General features: G+C 36.3%; 1 long non-coding RNA gene across 1 annotated transcript in view; it reads right to left on the reverse strand.

The window, feature by feature from the left end:
• Positions 1 to 22161, reverse strand: part of LOC309622727 — a 428773-nt gene that overhangs the window by 62700 nt on the left and 343912 nt on the right. Inside the window, exons 8-9 of the long non-coding RNA XR_014241076.1 lie at positions 19562 to 19589; positions 17554 to 17590 (exon numbers count right to left, since the gene is read on the reverse strand). This is a non-coding gene — a long non-coding RNA (uncharacterized lncRNA). The remainder of the gene's footprint in view (positions 1 to 17553; positions 17591 to 19561; positions 19590 to 22161) is intronic.

Raw genomic sequence — 22161 nt, forward strand, 5'->3', positions numbered from 1 at the left:
TCTTTCCTCTCATATTTAATAGGATCTTAAAATGTAAAATAGCTGTCTTTCCAAATTGCAAACTATAGATGTTCTATATAAACGCCAAATACTCAGGCTTACTTCTAATTTTAGCCAAATTCCCCATTTGAGAGACAGAACTTAAGCTGTCATTAAAGCAAAAAAATAAAAAAATAAAAAATAATTAATTAAATACTGCCAGATTACAGAAGACTTGGATCATTTCAATGATGTTGCCAACAGATGGCAAATTCAGGGCAATTGAAGATAATGCCAAAATAATTACTTCTCATGCCAGGATCCAAGCTAAGAGTGTGCTCTCTGAGAAACAATGATTCTGCTCACTGCTGAGGAAAAAGACATACACACACAAATATTAGGAGAAAAATAATCAAATCTATAGAAATTAAGGCTGAGAACTAAGGTTAAAAATATTCTAGTAGAAGGAAAGGAAAAGGGGAAGGAATACTTTAAATAAGCCAATTAAGAATAAAATCATATTAAAATTATTCAATGGTAATAATGCCGACCTTTTTAAAGCAGTATATGTATAGTCCATGTCCTTTTACAAGTATGTTCTCATTCAACCCACAGGAACGCTATGAGCTTGATTTTATTATTATCCACATTTTACAGATAAGGAAACTGAGGGATAAAGAAGTTAAATAACCTTCCCAAGGTCACAACTTGTAAGTGGTAGAGCCAAGATTCATTGCTAGACATTCTGATTCCAGAGACCCTACCCTTGGACATCACACCACTATGTATCAGGTTAAATGTTCAATGTAAACACCCAAAAGGCAGTTTAACTTTCTGTTTGAAGGCAACCCAACTCCGTAAGCCTGGTTCACTATGACAGCATTGCTCTGCTCGCATAAAACTCAAAGGTTCATTGATTCAAACATTTAATTAGCACTACGTATAACACAAACATCACATCAGGCACTAGAGAGATGACAATTTATTTCCAGCTCAGAAACAGCTTATAGCCCAGCAGGAAATAATAAAGATATGTAAACAAAAAAAATCATAATGTGATACAGGAAGTGACATCCTATGAGGTACATTTCAAATATAAAAAGTTACAGACTTACCAAAATACTATTGCATTTTTATCTCAGGTAGGGAGGGGGAAATGAGAAGAAAGAAAAGAATAAGAAAGAAATAACGGCTGAAAACTTCCCAAACCTGGGGAGAGATTTGTATATTCAAGTTCATGGAGCATATAGGTCATGCTAAAACTTCAATTCAAAATAATCTTCTCCAAGACACAGTATAAGAAAACTGCCTAAAATCAAAGTCAAAAAGAGAGTTTAAAAAGCAGTAAGAAAAATCAAATTTTTTTCATACAAGGAAACCTCCATAACGTTATTAGCAGATTTCTCAGCAGAGACATTACAGACCAAGAAAGAATGGGAAGATATATTCAAAGTGGTGAGAGAAAAAAAAACTGCCATCCCAAGAATACCCAGCGAAGTTATCCTTCAGAAATGAAGATGAGATAAAGAATTTCCTAAGACCTATCTTACAAGAAACACTGAAAGCAATTCTTGAGGATGAAATGAAAGGATACCAACTAGTAACATGAAAACTTATGAAAATAAATAACACACTAGTGAAGGCAATATATAGTTAAATTCAGAATATGCTAATACTGTAATATGGTGGTATATTAACCACTTAAAGCTAATATAAAGGTTTAAGAACAAAAGTAATAAAAATAGCTACAGTTACAAGAACTTATTAATGGATACACAATATAAAAGGATGTAAAGTGTAACATCAAAAATATAAAATGTGGAGGGGGAAATGAAACAGTAGAGTTTTCATATGCAATTGAAGTTTAGCTGTTATCAGCTTAAAACAGACTATTATAACTATAAGATATTTGAGGTAAGCCTCAGGGTAACCACAAAGCAAAAACCTCTAGTAAATACATGCAAGATAGAGAAAGAAATCAAAATATACTGCCATGGAAAATAATTAATTTACAAAGGAAGATAGCAAGAGAGGAATAAAGGAATTACAAAACAGCAAGAAAACAATTAATGAGATGGCAACAGTAAGTACTTACCTATCAATAATTACTTTAAATGTAAATGGATTAAATACTTCAATCAGAAGGCACAGTGGCTGAATGGAGACAAAATAAGACCCAACCATATGCTGCCCACAAGAGACTTACTTCAGCTTCAAGGACACACATAAGCTCAAAGTGAAGGGATGGAAAATGTTATGCCACACAAATGGATACCAAAAGAGAGTAGGCGTAGCTATACTTATAGCAGACAAAATTAATAGACTTCAAGTAAAAAATGGTAACAAGAGACAATGAAGGTCATTATATAATGATAAGGGGTCAATTCATTAAGATAATATAACAATTATAAGTATATATGCATCCAACATCAGAGCATTTAAATATATTAAGCAAATATTAACAGATCTGAAGGAGTAATAGACAATAATATAATAATAATAGTAGGTTACTTCAATATCCCACTTCAAAAATGGATAGATTAATCCAGACAGAAAATCAATAAGGAAATATTAAATTTGAACTATACTTTAGACAAAACAGGCCCGACAAATATATACAGACATTCCATCCAACAGCAGCAGAATACAGTTTTCTCAAATACACATGGCATATTATCCAGGATAGGTCACATGTTAGGTAACAAAACAAATATCAAAAAATTTAAAAAGATTAAAATTATACCAAATATATTTTCTGACCACAATGGAATGAAACTAGAAATCAATAACAGGGGAAAAATGGGAAAATTTATTAAAATGTGGAAATTAAACAAGATGCCACTGAACAACCAATGGGTCACAAGAAATCAAAAGGGAAATAAAAAAATACCTTGAAATGGACAAAAATGAAAAAATAGACTAAAACTTAGGGGATGCAGCAAAAGCAGTGCTAAGAGGGACGTTTATAGCAATAAATGCCTACATTAAGAAAAAAGAAAGATCTCAAACAACCTAACTTTATACCTTAAGAAACTAGATAAAGAAGAATAAACTAAGCTCAAAGGTAGAAGAAGGGAGGACATAAAAAAAGATCAGAACAAAAATAAATGAAATAGAGACTGAAAAACACAGAAATGATCAATGAAACTAAGAGCTGATTCTTTGAAAAGATAAACAAATTTGACAAACCTTTAGCTAGTCTCACCAAGAAAAATATGAGTACTCAAACAAATAAAATTATAAATGAAAAAGGTAACAGTACAACTGATAAAACACAAAGGATCATAAGAGACTACTATGAATGATTATATGCCAACAAATTGGACAACCTAGAAGAAATTAATTAAATTTTTAGTAACAAACAACCTACTAACCCTGAACCATGAAGAAATAGAAAATCTGACAGATCAGTAACCAGTAAAGAGATTGAAGCAGTAATCAAAAACCTCCCAACAAGGAATATCCCAGGACCAGATGGTTTCCCAGATAAGTTCTACCAAACATTTAAATAAGAATGAATGCCAATCCTTCTCAAACTCTTCCAAAAAACTGAAGAGGAGGCAACATTTCCAATCTCAGTTTCTTAGGCTAGCATTACTTTATACCAAAGACAGATATGGATACTACAAGAAAAGAAAACTACAGGCCAATATCCCTAATGAATATAGATGCAAAAATTCTCAAAAAAATACTAGGTAACCAAATTCAACATCACATTAAAAGAATTTTAGGACTTCCATGGTGGCACATTGGTTAAGAATCTGCCTGCCAATGCAGGGCACACAGGTTCGAGCCCTGGCCCGGAAAGATCCCACATGCCGCAGAGCAACTAAGCCCATGCACCACAACTACTGAGCCTGCGCTCTAGAGCCCGCGAGCCACAACTACTGAGCCCACGTGCCACAACTACCGAAGCCCATGCACCTAGAGCCCATGTTGCACAACAAGAGAAGCCACCTCAATGAGAAGCCCACACACTGCAACAAAGAGTAGCCCCTGCTCTCCACAACTAGAGAAAAGCCCACGTGCAGCAACGAAGACCCAATGCAGCCAAAAATAAATAAATAAATAAATTTATTAAAATAAAATAAATAAAAGAATTTTACACCATGATCAAGTGGGATTTATCCCTGAGATGAAAGGGTGCCTCAACATACAAAAATCAATAAATGTGATACACCACATTAACAAAATGAAAGATTAACATCATATGACAATCTGAATAGATGCGGAGTAAGCATCTGACAAAATTCAACATCATTTCATGATAAAAACTCTCAGGTATAGAAGGAATGTACCTCAACATAATAAAGGTCATTATATGATAAGCCCACAGCTAACATCATACTCAACAGGAAAAGGTTGAAAGCTTTTCCTCTAATATCAGGAGCAAGACAAGGGTGCCTACTCTCACTACTCCTATTCAACATAGAACAGAAAGTCCTAGCCAGAGCAAGAAAAAGAATAAAAGGCAAAAGGCATCCAAATTGGAGAGGAAGAAATAAATTGTCTTAGTTTGCTAACAACATGATCTTATATACAGAAAATGCTAAAGAAACTACCAAAAAAAACTGTTAGACCTGATAAACAAATTCAGTAAAGTTTCAGGATAGAAAATCAACATACAAAAATCAATTGCATTTGTATATACTAGCAATCAACTATCTGAAAAAAGATAAAGAAAACAATCCCATTTACAACAAAATCAAAAACAATGAAAAATACTTAGAAATAAATTTAACCAAGGAAGTGAAAGATCTATACACTGAAAACTATAATACATTCATGAAGAAATTAAAGAAGCCACAAATAAATAGAGAGAGATCCTGTTTTCATAGGTCAGAACTAATGTTGTTAAAATGTCCATACTACCCAAAGAAATCTACAGATTCAGTGCAATCCTTAACAAGTTTCCAATAGCATTTTTCATAGATATGGCAAAAACTACTCTAAAATTGTATGTAACCACAAAAGACCCTGTACAGCCAAAGCAATCTTGAGAAAAAACAAAGCTAGAGGCACGATACTTCCTGATTTCAAACTATATTATAAAGCTATAGTAATCAAAACAGTATGATACTGGCATAAAAATAGACACATAGACCAATGGCATAGAATCAAGGGTGCAGATTTAAACCCTTGCACATGTGCTCATATAATTTTTGACAAGGGAGGCAAGAATACTCGATGGGGAAAGAATAGTCTCTTTGATAAATGATGTTGAAAAAAATGGATAGTCACATTCAAGAGAATGAAACTGGACCCCTATATTATACCATTCACAAAAATGCAATGCATTAAAGACTTAAATGTAAGGTCTGAACTGGTAAAATTCCTGGTAGAAAATATAGTGAAATGCTCCTTGCCATAGGTCTTGGCAATGATATTTTTGGATGTGAAACTGAAAGCACAAGCAACAAAAGCAAAATCACCAAGTGGGATTATATCAAATTAAACAGCTTCTGCACAGCAAAAGAAACAATGAACAAAATGAAAAGGTAACCTATGGAATGGAGCACATGTACACAAACCATATATTTGATAAGGGATTAATATCCAAAATATATAAGGAACTCATACAACTCAATAGCAAAAAAAAAAAAATCTGATTTTAAAATGGGCAGAGGACTTGAATAGACATATTTGCAAAGAAGATATACAAATAGCCAACAGGTACATGAAAAGTTGCTCAACATCATTAATCAACAGGGAAGTGCGAAACAAAACCACAATGAGATACTACCTCACACCTGATAAAATGACCATTATCAAAAAAGACAAGAAATAGCAACTGTTGGCAAGGATGTAGAGAAAAAGGGGCTCTTGTGCACTGTTGGTGGGAATGTAAATTGGTGCAGCCACTATGGAAAACAGTATGGGGGTTCTTGAAAAAATTAAAAATAGAACTACCGTATGATCCAGAAATTCCACTCCTGGGTATTTAACTGAAGAAAACAAAAGCACTAATTCAGAAAAAATATATGCACCCTCATGTCTACTGCAGCATTTTTTACAATAGCCAAGACATGAAAATAACCTAACTGTCCATCAATGAATGAATGGATAAAGACGACATGATTATTATATATATACACGTACATATGTATATGTATATATACATATATGTATATATACACATATGTACGTGTATATACATATATTATACTACACACAGACACACACACACATACACACACACACACACACAATGGAATTCTATTCAGCCAGGGGAAAAAAAATGATATCTACCATTTGCAACAACATGGATGGAACTTAAGGGCATTGCGCTAAGTTAAGTAAGTAAGATAGAGAAAGACAAATACCATGTGATCTTATTTAATATGTGAAGTTTTAAAAAACAACAAATGAACAAACAAAAACTAGTTCATAGATACTTGCCAGAAGTGGGGGGTAGGAGATAGGTAAATGGGCAAAGGGGGTCAAAATAAATGTCATGGAGATGTAATGTACAGCATGAGGATTATAGTTAATAATACTGTGTTGCATATTTGAAAGTTGCTGAGAGTAGATCTTAAAAGTCTTGATCACAAGAAAAACAATTGTAACTATGTATGGTGATGGTGATGGACGTTAACTAGACTTACTGTGGTGATCATTCTGCCATATATACAAGTATCAAATCATTATGCTTTATACCTGCAACTAATATAATGTTATACGTCAATTATAATACCTCAATTTTTAAAAAAGTATTCAAATATAAAATGCAGGCTACGGCAAAAGAAAAGGCAAAAAAAATTTTTTACATAAGCAGTACTCTAGTTGATAACGTTTTTTTCCACAGGGGCTTAGATGAACAGTTCTAAACAACTATATATGTATATTGGAATTGAACAATGAAGTAAATGGATGGTGGATGGTGGGAGCAGGTTTTTCACTATTTGAGAGGAAATTACAGACAAGCAAGGGGACAAGACTAGAATGATCCTGGTGGTAATGGATTAGAATGGGAGACATCAGTATAAACTCATGTTTAGCTTAATATAAATATAGATGGAAATGTATAGAAATACTTACAGATATGTGTATATGCACAGGTTTATATACTTACATATACTTCCTTTTTCTGTCAGCTGTGAGGCCTAAGAGAAACAACATGCCAGTAGCAGCTAACACACCTAAAGCCCAAATTTTGATTTCTAATACCATGCTCAATAAAAGAAACCAGAGCTACCTGGAGAAATGTCTGATTCTAGGACTTGGGAAGTAATTATTCAAGATGAGCATGGATTATCTTGTACAGAGTAATTTTAAAAATAAGCCAAAATTGGTAAGGGTATGTCAAAATGGTACAGAAACCAACCGCAAGAGCTCCCAAAGGCCAAAGCTGGAACAATTTGAGCAACAAATAATAAAATTGTATTAGATTATAACCCAAAGTATAAAATAAATACTCACAAATCCATACTAATCTAAATAACTGATTGAATAAATAAACAGAGGGAAAATACAGAAATCTCAATCTGACCTGGAGAATATTCTGCAAAATGCATGAACAGTACTCCTCAAACTATCAAGGTCATCAAATACAAGGGAAGTCTAAGAAGCTGTCACAAACAAGAGGAGCCTAAGGAAACATGACATGTAAACGTAATGTGGTATCTTGGATGGGATCCTGGAACAGAAAAAAGACATTAGACGACAAAAACTAAAGAAATCTGAGTAAAATCTGGACTTTAGTTGGTAACAATGTATCAGTGCTGGTCCATCAGTTGGGCTAAATGTATCATACTAATGTATATATTAATAATAGGGGAAACCAAGTATGAGGTATTATAGGAACTCTCTGTACTATCTTCACAACTTTTGTGTAAGTCTAAAACTACTATAAAATGTAAAAGTTTATTAAATATAAATATCTATCATAAGAAATAAAAAGAATTTAAAGAATGTACAAATCAAATTGACTATTTTTACATTTATGAGTTTCTAAAAAGAAAAATAGCATCCTATGAATATGTACCTCCAAGTATTACGTGGTTAAGTACCTTAAAAACTTATACATGGGAAAGATGGACATTTTTCTCAATATGTAAGAATATTACAAGAATAGAGCCACTTTTTAGCAAATTCCAAGAAGTAGGACTTCTGTAAAAAGTAAAGGACTCAAGTAAAGAGTTGCAGGACAAACCTGAAGTGGATAGAATTGGTATTATTAAAGAATAAGATTGTCTCCCTGAATGACTCTCTCTCGATTCCTAGGAAGGCTTGTTCTTATTTTTCTAACCAAAACTTTCAAAAAGATGGGCTTGAAATGAACTGCCAAAGACTGAATGGACAGTGGTCAATTGTCAAATCAATTGAACAAAAGAGGATCATAGACTCTCAGAGCCGGCAAAATCACCAGGGTCAAACCTCTATTTCTTACATGAGAAGGCTGAGATGCAGAGAGATGAGGTGCCTTGTCCTACAAAATACGTGCAGCTGGTGATTCAGGATTCTACAGCCGAATTCCCTCTATCTCCAGGGCCATGCTTCTCCCAGTGTATAATACCAGTGACAGCGAATGACTGCTACCTGTTACTTCTTATAGCCACTGCTTCCCCAGTACACTCTCATTCTCTCCCCTCTCTTGGGATAGACAAAGGTTTTTCTATCACAATCCACTTACTCACTGAGCATATACAGAGATTCAAATAGTTCTCTAGGCAGTACCCCATGCATCGTCTACCCAGGATAAGAATTGACACAATTGATAACAGTAAACTTCTAGTCCATTCCTAAAAGACAAGAAACTGTACTAATATAAAGCAGCTATGCCCTAAGGTGACAAGTTAATGCTGGAACTGGAGTGAACAGCCTCCTACCATAATAAACCCAGAAACTCCATTAAAGTAATGTTTGCTTATTAAACTGGAACCAATTAAAAGTCATCAACAAAAAAAAGTGATCTATTTCTTCTACTATATTAATTTAATTTGCATGGGAATAAACTCTACCTCGAATTAATCACTTCAATGGGAGTTGGTTAAAACAGTTAGGTTTTCCAGCCTATCAATTTTTAAACTAAAATGGAGAAAAACACAAAAGCAGTTCAGTTTAAATAAAAGTACTCTGAAGCTTTGAACTTCAAAATAATCAGATACTGAGCAGACATAGCTATTTTTCCAACTTAGATCCTAATTAGTTTTCTTTGGTATGAGGCTGATATGCATCCAATAAACTTGCAAATTTAGCAATTATCTGTAAAAATCTTTTCCTTTAAATAACTTGAGAGCTGACTCCTGGGACTAAACATATAAGCAACAGATAGAGAAATGTTTAAAAATGACAAATTTGCCTGACTAAAATATATTGAGAAACGTGAAAAATCTGTGCTTAAATAAGTTACCTCAAAATCGCATCACGTGACCATGAATTTCAAACTTATTAAACTTTCAAAATCTCAAAGGTGTAAGGAAAATGTCAGCAGTTCCTGGCAAGCAAGAGTAAACTTTATACTATGATAATGCTTCACAGACTGCAAAGTCTGAATTTCAGAGCAGAAAGAAATCTCAGCAACCACCTAAACGAAATTCTGTGTTTCACATTTGTTCATTATACTTACAGTCTGAGTGAACTCCCAGAAGGGACAAGGGTAGCTGGGATTAAAACCCCAGGGTACTGCCTCCTCACTCAGAGCTTGCCACCTCTTCCCATCATAACGTGCAGCCCTCTCAGTTTCCTCTCTTCAGAGCTGGCTGGCTGCCAGGCTTATACAACAAAGAAACCTGCACTCCCTCATCCTCATCTGTTTTCTTGGTTCCTCTTCACCCTAAAAGTCAAGACTATTTACTTTGGGATCTTTATTTCCTCATAGAGCTGGTCAAGACCTGACTGTTTGCTTTCTAGCTTAAAGCAATAGGTCTAAAATATAATAACAACCTTTATTCTTTTCCTTCTAAAATAGGGTGACAGTAAGTAAAATATATCTTTCGGATCCAGGATGAGCAAAAGAGAAGTTATTAAAGTATATGCTAATTAAAGAATAATCATACTAAGTGGAGCTCCACTCAGCGACTCAACATAGTTGGTTTTGTGGCAAAAAGCAGGCTCTGGAGTCAGACTTCCAGAGACCTTACATCCTGCTTCTCCCACTGATTAACTGTGTGACTTTAAGCTCGATGCTCTTCTTACCACATCCTCACCAGTTTTATAGCTCAAAAAAAAAAAAAAAGGAAAGAAAATATCAATATACATATATTTATATATCTGAAATTATAAAAATATGTAATTATATATAAAATTATATATATAAGTCCCTGGATTCCTGCCTCAATGCCTCTTTTTAAAATATCAAATAACACATTATTTCATTACTTTTTATCTTTCAGGGGTTATCTCTGCTATACTAAATACGTGTCAGTCAGCCTATGATGTAATCCAGGGGCTACTTACACAAGTTCTTTAAAATTTCCAAGTCTCAGGTTTCCTCATGTATAATCCTTAAAGAATGAAAGGAGACAACAACTATTCTGCTATGTGTTAAATGTAGAGATTTAGCAGACTTTTCACCCTCTTCTAGGCTTCTCCCTTTATAACAGAGGCTAGAATCTTAGGAACTATATTTCTCAGACTCCTTTGCCAATATGATTCTAGATATAGTTTAGTTTCTACAATTCGGGTGAGTTTTGGAAGACAGAGACAGCTACAGTACATTACTCTTCCTTTGGTAGTGGCAGGTGATCATGTGACCTCTGGCAGACATAATGCTTCACAGTGGCCTCTGGATATTTCCCACCCCCATCCCCGCCCACACCTCAGCATTACCTATCTTCATGCTACAAGTTGTCTGTCTTTTCCTAACATGGCAAAAGCAGCAACCTCTTGATCCTCTAAAAATCTAGAGCCAACAGAAAGTCAGTGACTTTTCCTGACCTTCACTCTTCAAGCCCATCCAATAATTTTGTAATCAACCAATCACCTGTTTTAAATTCCTCTCTTCACAAAATACTTAGAATAATGTCTGTTTTCCTGACTGACCTGACTGATAAACCTATAAAGTATTCATCACAGTGCAGTGCCTAGCACACAGTAGGCACTCAATAAAGATAACTTGTAATGGTAATAGTAGTAATAGCCACAGCAGGAGGAGGAGTAGAGGCAGTAAACTAAATACCCACATTCTCAAACAAAACAAAGATAAAGTACCACGCAAATGAGGGGAAGTTCTGGATTATGGAAACCATAAGAGAAATGCTACCTTAGTTTTTAGAATTAGATGCAATAATTCAATCCAGCTGTCATGCTATTTTGTTGAACAATATATGGATTTGCAAGTATTGTTTGTGTATTTTATATCCATGTGATTTGGAGGAATGATCTCTAGACAAGAAACCAGGAAATCCGGATTCGAATCTCACTCAGCCAATTTTTAAACTGTAATCTTGTAGAAGTCAGCTTTTGGTGCTTCAGTTTTCAAATCTGCAAAACGAAGTAGTCGAACCAAATGCTCAGTGAGGGCCTATTCAGCTGTTTAATGTTCTCCTTTTATAACTAAGTATGTGAAGGGCTTTAAGGTCCTTGAAGACTATTGCCCGAAGTCATTTAAATATTCCCCTGAAATCAAATGTATGTGATTAATTTTCCAAAGAAAGAAAGCATTTGCATATCAAAAGGTATTTTTCATTTTAATATAGCCTAGATCCTGTCCCAATTATCACCAAATTTTTATTAATAAAGTAATGCTGTCTCACTTCAACCAATTTACCATGGAGAGAAAGGAGACAGACCTGAAAAGTATCCATTCATTCCAGCTCCATCTCAGAGAGCAATTATACACTCTTTTCAATCATCAAATGCAAACAAACAAGTAGCTCCTAGTAAAAAAAAAAAAAAAAAGGAAAAAGTAGAGGAGAGATGAGAGATGCAGAGAAAGAGAGAGAGACAAAGAGACAGAGAGTCAGAAACAGAGATGAAAAGACAAGAGAGAATATGGAAACATTTTGAAAAGTACAAAGCACTCAATAAATGTAAATATAGGCAGCTTCAACCACCAACTGGAGAATTAGTTAACCAATCAATGAATTGTACTTCTTTATGTTGCTTGAAAGTTTAAATTACCTAAGGCAGTCCAGCAGACAGGGGTGAGAGCACGAGCTTTGAGTCCAGGCAGACACAACTGAATGCCAGATTCAGTAATCACCAGCTGTTTAACTGTAAACAATTTGACCTCCATGTGCCTCCGTTTCTCATTAGTAACATGAGAATAACAGTAATATCATAGGATTGTTGTGTGGATTAACTGACAAAATACATGTCTACACATGCACTTATCAAGGTATTTAGTATAGAGTAAATGCTCCATACCTGCTAGTTATTGGTAGAAATTGCCCCTCCCGCCTGAGTTGTTTCACTTCATGAACTATCCTTAGCTAACCCATTGGTGCCTTTTGCAGCAACGTCATTATTCTAAGCCCAGCTCTGTAGGGCTAAATTGATTTCAGCCTACCCCATTTGGGACATGTGAAGATATGCTGAAAGGAAAAACCAGAACAAATTAGAAAGTAAATTAAACTAACTAAGTTGAAGCTGAAGTTGAATTATAAAGGAAAAGTATGATCTTTTTAAGTGATTAGGAATACTCTATTCAGTCACAACTCAATCTTTTAATCTGCTTTTATTTTCAGCAGATGCTTACCCATTCAGTCCTAATTAAATTATAAAAATGACTGTGCACCTGAAAAGACCAACACGTGTGCTGGCACTTCCACATGAGCATGACTGCTCAGATAACCTTCAGTGACAGAGGATTTTGCAAAATCTAAAGGAAAGAGGGAAAAGGTACAAATCCAAGGGGCCTCAGAAAAATATTTCTCAGTATACTAATAAACTAGTATCTTATCAGGCAGTTATTCTCAAAGTATGGTCCATGGCCCTTTATGGGCTGTCACACACTTTACAGTGGGCCACGAACTTCTCCAATTCAGTGGCAATACCATTAACAAATATTCCTTAGATGTAATATGTGCTATTAACTATTCTAGATGTTGAGGATACAGCAGTAAATAATATAGAACAAGCCCTTGCTCTCCTGGGCTTACTTTCTAGTGTCCAGAGACAGACACATAAAAATTAATAAGTAATATATATTCTGTGTCAGATGATGATAAGTGCTTTGGAGAATAATAAACAGTGAAGGTGCATAGAATTGCCATGGTGGGGAGCAAGTTTCAATTTTAAATAGAATAGTCAGGGAAAGGCTCACCAAGATGATAACATATGAGTAAAGATCTCAGTGAGGTGAGTTGTAAGCTATTTGCATATTTGGGGAAAGAGAATTCCAGGCAGAGGGAAGAACAAGGCACAGACACTAGGGTGAGGAAGTGCAAGGAAGCCAGTGTGGCCAATCTTTTTTCTAACTCCCTTTTTCACTCAATGCAGTAAGTGCACCATGGAGTATTCTGACCTTCCCAAAACAACCTCCCCCAAATCAGGAAAGTCCTCAGATGCGCTGCTGCAAGTTGAGCCCTGTACAGCAGAGACCTGGGCAAATTACTCAGAACAACATGATACAATTAAAAAAGAAGCATGTCCAGTGAAGATTCGTTTTGTGCTGGTATATGCTTCAAGGCACTTCCCTAACTTTATCTCATAAGAACTCCAAGGACTGAGACACCATCTCCCTCCAGAGCCACCCTGATTTCTATATTTGGGTTACTTTCCTACACAGTTTGCCATGGACTGAGATACAGTTTTAAGACTTCTCCCCTTCCTTTCCCTGCCCCTTCTTTAGACAGATTCTTTAAAGGTTTTTCCCTGTGATTTTACCAATAAGAACTCTAGGAAAAGCAAGGGGAATTAATAGCATAATAAACACAGGGATCCTACCAAGTTATAAGACGGGACACGGGGAGGGGGAAGGGTAAACTGGGACGAAGTGAGAGAGTGGCATGGACATATATACACTACCAAACGTAAAACAGATAGCTAGTGGGAAGCAGCCGCATAGCACAGGGAGATCAGCTCGGTGTTTTTTGACCACCTAGAGGGGTGGGATAAGGAGGGTGGGAGGGAGATGCAAGAGGGAGGAGATATGGGGATATATGTATATGTACAGCTGATTCACTTTGTTATAAAGCAGAAACTAACACACCATTGTAAAGTAATTTTACTCCAATAAAGATTTTCAAAAAAAAAAAAAAAGAAGCATGTCCAAATGAATATCATATCACAGTCTCTTAACTCTGGAAAATACAAGCCCTGTGAATAAAAACTAAAGAATAGCAATCATGTAATAATGGCATTCATTCAATAGTCAGCAAATATTTGGTAAGCATGAATTATGTTTCAGATATTATTCTTTATATTATTATTAGGAATACAAATAAGTAGACCATTTCCTCTCATCCTGGGCTTGGACAGATAAAAGGGACACATTCACAGAATCATGTGATAAAACGATTCACGCACTTGGAATCAACTTTCCATCCCACCAAGTGCCATCAGGAACATTCTGAAGACAATTTCCTTTGGAGTCTCACATTATAGCCACAGTAATCTCCATTTACAGACAATCCTGGGATTACCAATTTAACATTATTCACAAGTACTGGATAGCATGGGTTCTAAAAATAGATGTAAACAGATTAGATTCTGTGTTCCTAGTAGAGATAAATTTCACATAAAGCAAAGCAAGAAATAAAAAGGTACTCTGGAGAAAAAACTTTCCACTTACCCTTGGGCTGGACAACCCTTTGGTATTTTATGGATGCAGAAAATAGCACAGACAATTCCCCCTTGTCTTCTATTCCCATAGTGAACATCGGCTGCATTTGTCTCTCCACAGTCCCTTCTTCCCTTCTCTTAAAGAATCATTTCCTTTCCCACTCTGAGTCTGTTACTTTGATTATGACTCACAACTCCAGGGGTAAGCAAGTGACTGAGATTGAAACAGAGTATTTCCCGTGCCCTTGCAGGGCCAGCCAGCTTTACAGGCATGTGAGCTGTGAAGGTGTACAGGGCCCTGCACTTATAAGGGCCTCACACTGGGTTTAATGCTCTTCAGTCTCTGTTTCAAAGTGCTAATAATTTTCTCTTTGAATTTGTGTTTTGTAAATAAAGTCCAATGAGACAATAGAATATACATGTGCGCAGAGAAAATACATACAATATGCACCATTCCTGGTCACTCCATTCACATATAAAATGTATATCACATTCTGGAGGCCCCGTGAATACAGCATTCCAGTCTGTAGAGTTATGAAGATTCAAAGCAAACACTAACTAAGAATTTTTACCTAAAACTGAGTAATTGAGGCCCCTGAAAACCGCACTTTCCACTTGAATCAGGCTTGCTTCAATGGAGAAAAAAGCAATGGCATTCTAAGAAACACAAATGACCAGAAAACCCAATTGTATTCATTTTTTACTGTTACTTTCCTGTATTAGGCAACCACTTATGCTGAAAATAATGACACAGAAGAAAAGAGAACTATGGGGTATCTCATAGTTCCTTTTCCTTTTGGTCCTTCCTTACTCAACAGTAATCTGAAAGATGGAGAATGTTGATAGAATGAGCACATAACAAGAAGTGAAGTTAGTTTGATGAAGCATCTCCACTGCTTTGGTAAGAACAAATTTCATGTGCATGGGCAGGCTATGAAACTTATACAATGTTATAAACCAATGTTACCTCGATTTTTTTTTTTTTAAGTTGCATTATATACTCCTACTTATGTCGCTTAAGATGAAATGGAATTAAGGTGTTCCACATCCTACCTGATCAAAATCCTCCCTCACCTTTACTCACAGGTTCCATCAGACAATGCTTCAAAGAGACAAACTCTACCAACCTCTGGTCTGAGTCTCTCAAGTCACAGGTATTCATCTCTGTGGTACAACAGGAAATATACACTTGGTCTTTGTCCCAGATTCCTGGCACAAAGCTCCTAGAAGCCTTAGGATCTCCAGAGTGATGTGTCTTTTGTGTGCTAGTGACATGACTGGTGCTGAGGGCCCCTAGATACCTTCAGGATGGGGACTGATCACCAGAAAGACCAATCATGATTAGAAGGTTGGAACTTTCCATACCTTCCCCATCTCTGAGATAGGGAGAAAGGCTAGAATTTGAGCTAATCACCAATGGCCAACGATTTAATCAATCATGTCTGTGTCAAGAGACTTCTGTAAAGTCCTTAAACTACAGGTTTCAGAGAGCTTCTTGGTTGGGGAATGCATCCAGTGCCGGGACAGTGGTTGTGCACCCCAGTTCTACAGGGAAGAAGCTCCTGTACTCAGGACCCTTCCAGACCTCACTCTGTACACCTGTTCATGTGGATTGTTTTGATATGATTTCAAATCCACTTGTTTATGACAAAAATGAAGTTGTTTTTAAGAGTAAAGTTGTTTTTAAGAATGAAGTTTTTGTCTTGATATAAAAGTAAAATTGTGTATCAGGATGTCATTATCCACATCTGTGGTTTCCAATAAGCACTCAGAAGCTCAGCTCCTGAGGGGCCCTGCTGGGGCCTTATTAGTAAGAACATAGGGAGACGCAACTATGGGGAGGAACATTTAGACTATAAATACCAAAAGTTTATGAGCACTAACCGAGATCGGTCATCTAGGCAAGGCTAACCTTTGATGGTCTAAATTAGCGCTCCAAAGACCGTGGGGCACCAGCTCCCGCTGGAGTAAAGGCAACTCTTTTACTGGCAGTGCGGTAGCTGCAAGAAGAGGATCATCTTGCCCACCAGCATCAAGGCCATTGTTCCCTAGCAACGTGCTCTAGCAACAGGGGACCTTTGTTTCACTGGCAGCTGGATGTCAGCTCATGGTTGGTTAAGCCCACTCTCTCAAGAAGCAATTTGTAGAAAGGGTTCACCTCAACTAAATCTGAACTTTATTTCTTTCATCTCCCCTTGTCTGGAACAATAGTGTGATTAATCTGTCATTGGTTTGGAGTATGTTACATCTTTACTGGCTTATTAAGAGATATTATCCTGTATGCTGTTAGCTTGTGAAATTATTACAATTCCCACAGTGAACCTGTGTTAAATAAACTATTGGCAAAAACAATCTCAGTCTCTGAGTATAATTTTCCTTGAAACAAAACATGACTGATCCTTTTAATATATTATAGTAAACCAGTGATAATAAATGGAGTGTCTTCCTGAGTTCTGTGATCCATTCTAGCAAATTACTGAACATGAGGAGGGTTTCATGGGAACCCTCAACTCATAGTCAGGTGGCCAGAAGGATGGGAGACCCAGAACTTGCAATGGACATGTGAAATAAGAGGTAGTCTTGTAGCACTGAGCCTTTAACCTCTGGGATCTGTGTTAACACAAGGTAGTTAGTGTCAGAATTGAATTGAATTGTAAGACACTCAGTTGGTGTCTGGAAAGTCAGAATTGAATTGAATTGTAAGACACTCAGTTGGTGTCTGGAAAGTTGGAGAATTGGTTGGTGTGGGGAAAAAAACCCAAAACGTTTGGTGTCACAAATGTTGTGATTAGGAACAGATCAAAATCTTTTAGGCAAAATCAGCACTTGGATATAGAAAGTCTCATATTGTATTCCAAACTGTTTTGTATTCAATAAACAATAAATTCAATGAAGTCAAAGACATACCATTTAATTTTCTTCCATCTTTCCCTCTCTTCTACTCCTAGAACACAGAAAGCATCCAATAAACATTAGCTGAAAGTTTTAAACTAAGATTTAGTTATTATCAAAGTCTATTCCTTAAATATTTCTTCCACAGTTGTTTAGAACTCTAATGTAAATGGCACCCACGGAAGGACAGAATACAACATGAACATTGCCTCTGGAGTTTTGCAATGCACTGGCCCTGTCTTAGCTTGAGTGTCTCCATAAACAATGATATGGGTGCAAGTAGTTTATTTAGAAGCTGATACCAGGAAGCACTTTGAAGGAACAGAAAAACGAGAGAGGGAAGGGAGGAAAAGTTAAAACAGGGTTCACAAATAAGCAAGTTACTACTGTAGACAACTGGATATCAATCCTGCTAAAGACCCTCTGAGAGTCTTTGTGGAACACACACTAAGACTCCCATTCCTCACTGGGTTGAAAGTCACTCCAGGAACATTAACTCTCTAGCACGTCTGGCCTTCCCCTTGGTTGCCATACTCCTGCAGCCAGAGAAAGTCCTTGGGCAAAGAAGCACAGAAGGCTCTGGGCATATAAGGGATCTACGTGCAGTTGTCCTAGGGTATGCTGAGGTGACACAACTGACAGAATCTACTACAGATCCCGATATGGGTCCATGACATGCTGTTAGAGTGCCAATACTTATCTACTATGTGTCTGCTATGCGCTAGGCATTGTTCTAGATGTAAAAGATACAAAGTTGAAAATAACAGATTAAAATCTCTCCCATTTTGAAACTTGTAGACTAGTGTAGTTAAAGGATATTAACTAAAATATTATATTGGGTTGGCCAAAAAGTTCGTTCGGTAATGAATACATTGTTCAATAAAGTTCTTGGTGAAAATGAAAAATGTATCTTTTATTTTTACTTAAAACTGAACGAACTTTTTGGCCAACCCAATACAAATACATGGAGCATGTTTCAAGAAAATATGTATATAAATGATGATTTGGTCTTATCTGGGAGATTGGTAATAAGCTTCATAGAAAAAGTGAGGTTGAGATGAGGAATGAAAGATAAATAAGAATGTACTAAGAAATACTTTCAGTGAATTAAAAAAAGGAAATATAGATGAAGTGTAGAGATAAAATGGGAAAACTAGCAGGAGGTAAGTCTGAAAAGGCAAGCAGGGGCTGGGTCATTCTGGGCCTTAAAGGCCATATTATAACCTGTAGTCCTTAAAATAAGATTGATGTTGTTCAAGGGTACAAATTTGCAACCAGTAGTAAATAAGCCATGGAGACCTAATGCACAGTGTAATAAATATAGACAATAATTATACTATAATTATATAATGTTAGAAATATCACAATGGCAATCATATTACAATATATATACATGTATCAAAGTGGCACATTGTATGCCTTAAATTTATACAATGTTATATGTTGAATTTATTCAATAAATAAATAAGATCAATAAAAATCCATTGAAAGGTTTTAAGAAAGGAGTATATCTGTGGCAAGAAAACTTTGTGTGTTTTGAAAAGACTACTATGCCTATCTTGTAGAGGTTAGTTTAGAAAAGTGCGGAGTAGGTAGAAGAAGTACCCTTGAGGCCATGTATAGCACACTGGAGCAAAAACGGTAGCTTGCACTAGACACAGAGCTAAAAAATAGATGAACTGATTTAAATTGGCAGGATTTGATGATCACTACGGGAGAGGGAATATCCATGGAGATACTGCCCCTTCCACTTCTGGACCATAGAACATGTTAAAAAACAAACAAACAAACAAACAAAAAATATATAGAGAGAGAGGGAGTTTTATAGAGTTATATTTGGATACATTTTAGATAAATATTAGAGAAGGAGCAAACATAGATAAGGGAAGATTATTTCACTTTGGACGTGCATTTGAGACATTCAAGCGGAGCTGCTCAGTAAACATTTGGAAAAGGAAGCCAATAGCTCACAGAAGGGTCTGGTGTGGATATGCAAACTGGAATAGTCACATATATTTGTTACCTGAGGCCCTGGCCATACTCGGGATTGCCTGGGGAGAGAAGTTAGTGTTAGAAGAGACCCATGAGGAACTTGATTTTCCATATATTAAACCTAATGTGTAACTGCAAAACAATTTCTCCTTTGAAAGTTTATGTCAATATTCATGTTATTTTGATATAAATAAATTGTCAAGACAGTAGCTTTTGGTGTTGCTTTTTTGCTTTGTTTTGTATTTTACATTGCCTTGATTTCTCAATCTCTTAGAGATAATTTTGCTTTTCTCTCAGATGTTAATTTCCATCCAGACACAAACACACAAGTGGGTCTCACATTTTAAAAGCCTGTGATAAAGCTTAACACAGCTTGAACTATTATAAATAAGAAAACTATTCAACAGTGTTCTGAAATAGCTCTCTTCACCCTCTAAATTTTCTAAAATGCAGAGTTAATTACTTAGTGGGACATAATGGCAAATAAAATTAAATGGAAAGAAGGCACAGAGTTGTCAATAGAATCCCAGAAATAAGACAACTGCTTACTTGTAGGTTGATAAAGCAAAGAGAAAAAACACCTCTTTCTAATTTTTTCAACAGAAACAGAACATACACATCAGATGAATGGTTTTTATCTTACATCTAACAATGCCATAAATATACAGAAAAGCATTTGATCTTTGGGATCTTGTAACCATACACCAACCAGAAAAACAGTAGCTAAATGATATTTACAGCACTGGAAACAAAGTCATATAAACTGGAACTTCAGGAAATTCTACTTATTTTAAAACTTACTTCAGTTTAGATTTTCCTCAAATGTTTGTTTAAGCCCCACACACTAAAGGGAGAAAATAAATATATCCCCAAATCATAAACAGTTAATAGCAGTTCTGGCATTTGGATCATGGTGTGTCTTAGACCAGGACTCTCTTCCTCAAACCACACTTTTCATTTTTACCTCCCGTGAGTTCCTCTATTAAAATGAGTCTCTTCTCTATCATGTAGATTAATCCAAGGGTCATTATTCTAAATCAGCAAGAGAAGTGAAAGATGAAGCTTACATTTTAATATTACTGAGTCATCACCACCTGCCCATCAATGGATTGAAAAAGGAAACTAAGAAAAAATGGGCTCCCAGAGTTACATCCAAGGCTCCCAGAGTTACATCCAAGTTACATCCATGAATCTCTTCGATAGGCGATATCAGCCTTTAGTTATTCAGGGTGACTTGACTTCAACCAAGACTGGGTGGCGAAGTGCCCAGCTGTGACTGCCGTTAACTGGCTCTTCCCCATGCTTCTGGGACTATACCCATGAAATGTCAAGATTCAGACTCACTAAATTTTAGATTTTGGAAATACTACTAGACATGAATGAGGAAAATACAGTTTTTAAAATCTGACATATAAGTAAAATTAGATGTATAAGTGGACTTGCCTCCAGCAAACCAAAACTTCACAGAAAACGGTTCCTATATGTGATTAGATTCTGTTTATTAGTTTCTCAAACATTTAAACAAATGTAGAGGTGCCCCAAATGATAAACTCTAGCTTCTACCTCTCCTCTGACTTCCAGATTCATACCCACTCCATGTTGACTCTTCCACTAGGCTATGCTGCAGAATGCTCTAAAATTTGATTATGGATTGCTACCTTCTCCCTCCAAAGCTGTCCACCCTTTAGGTTTCCCTACGACATTGAACTGTGTTCAAGCTACCCAGCTGCTTAAGTCAGAAACATAGGAGTCATCCTACTCCTTTACATCTCACACAGAATTTATCAGCAGATCCTATTGCTATCATATCTAAAATATGAACAGAATCCATACAGTAGTCTCCAACTCTGCTACCACTAGCACTGTCAAAATCACCATCAATCCTCTTCTGCATAACTACCTTAGCCCCCTGTCTAATCTCCCTGCATCTAAATTCATCCCCTACCCAAATTAATAGTAGCCATAGCAATATCAGAAAAAGATAAACATGATCATGTCATTTACCTGATTAAAACCTTTCACTAGCTTCCAGATGAGCTTCAAATTAAACCCAAACCCCTTTTCACGGTCAAAGGTGAATCCCTGCAGGCTGGGCTCTGCCTACTTCTCCCACCTACCCCACATCATCACTCACCATGTACTCACTGTCATGTACTCACTGTCACCCAGTCACAGGGCCATGTCAGGAGCTGGTAAAATACGCTGAGGTCTTTCCCACTTTGGGATTTTTGCACGTGCTGTCCCTTTCACTTGGAATTTTATTCTTTCTGCTTATCCTTTTTTGTTCCTTTTCATATTCTGGACTCAGCATAAATGACATCTTCTCAAAGAGTCCTTCCAGAGTCACTCAACTGGAAGAGAAACATCCTCTCCCCACACCCTTATTCTCTACTCAGCAGCCTGGTCTTTGCTTTCTTCACAGTACTTGGGGCAACAGGTACTTAGTTGTTGATTGCCTTGTTTACTAGCTTATTTCTCATTTTTCCCATAACATTGTGAGCTCTGTGAGGGCTGGGCTTTGTTTTACTCACTAATTTACACCTAGCACCTGGAACATTGTAGATATATATTTGCTGAAAGAATGAATGATGCAGTGAAGTGATAAATGCTCCTCCTTGGAGAATCAGGCAT

This window comes from Balaenoptera borealis (assembly GCF_965194805.1).
Source record: "Balaenoptera borealis genome assembly, chromosome: 2".
Lineage (NCBI taxonomy): Eukaryota > Metazoa > Chordata > Mammalia > Artiodactyla > Balaenopteridae > Balaenoptera > Balaenoptera borealis.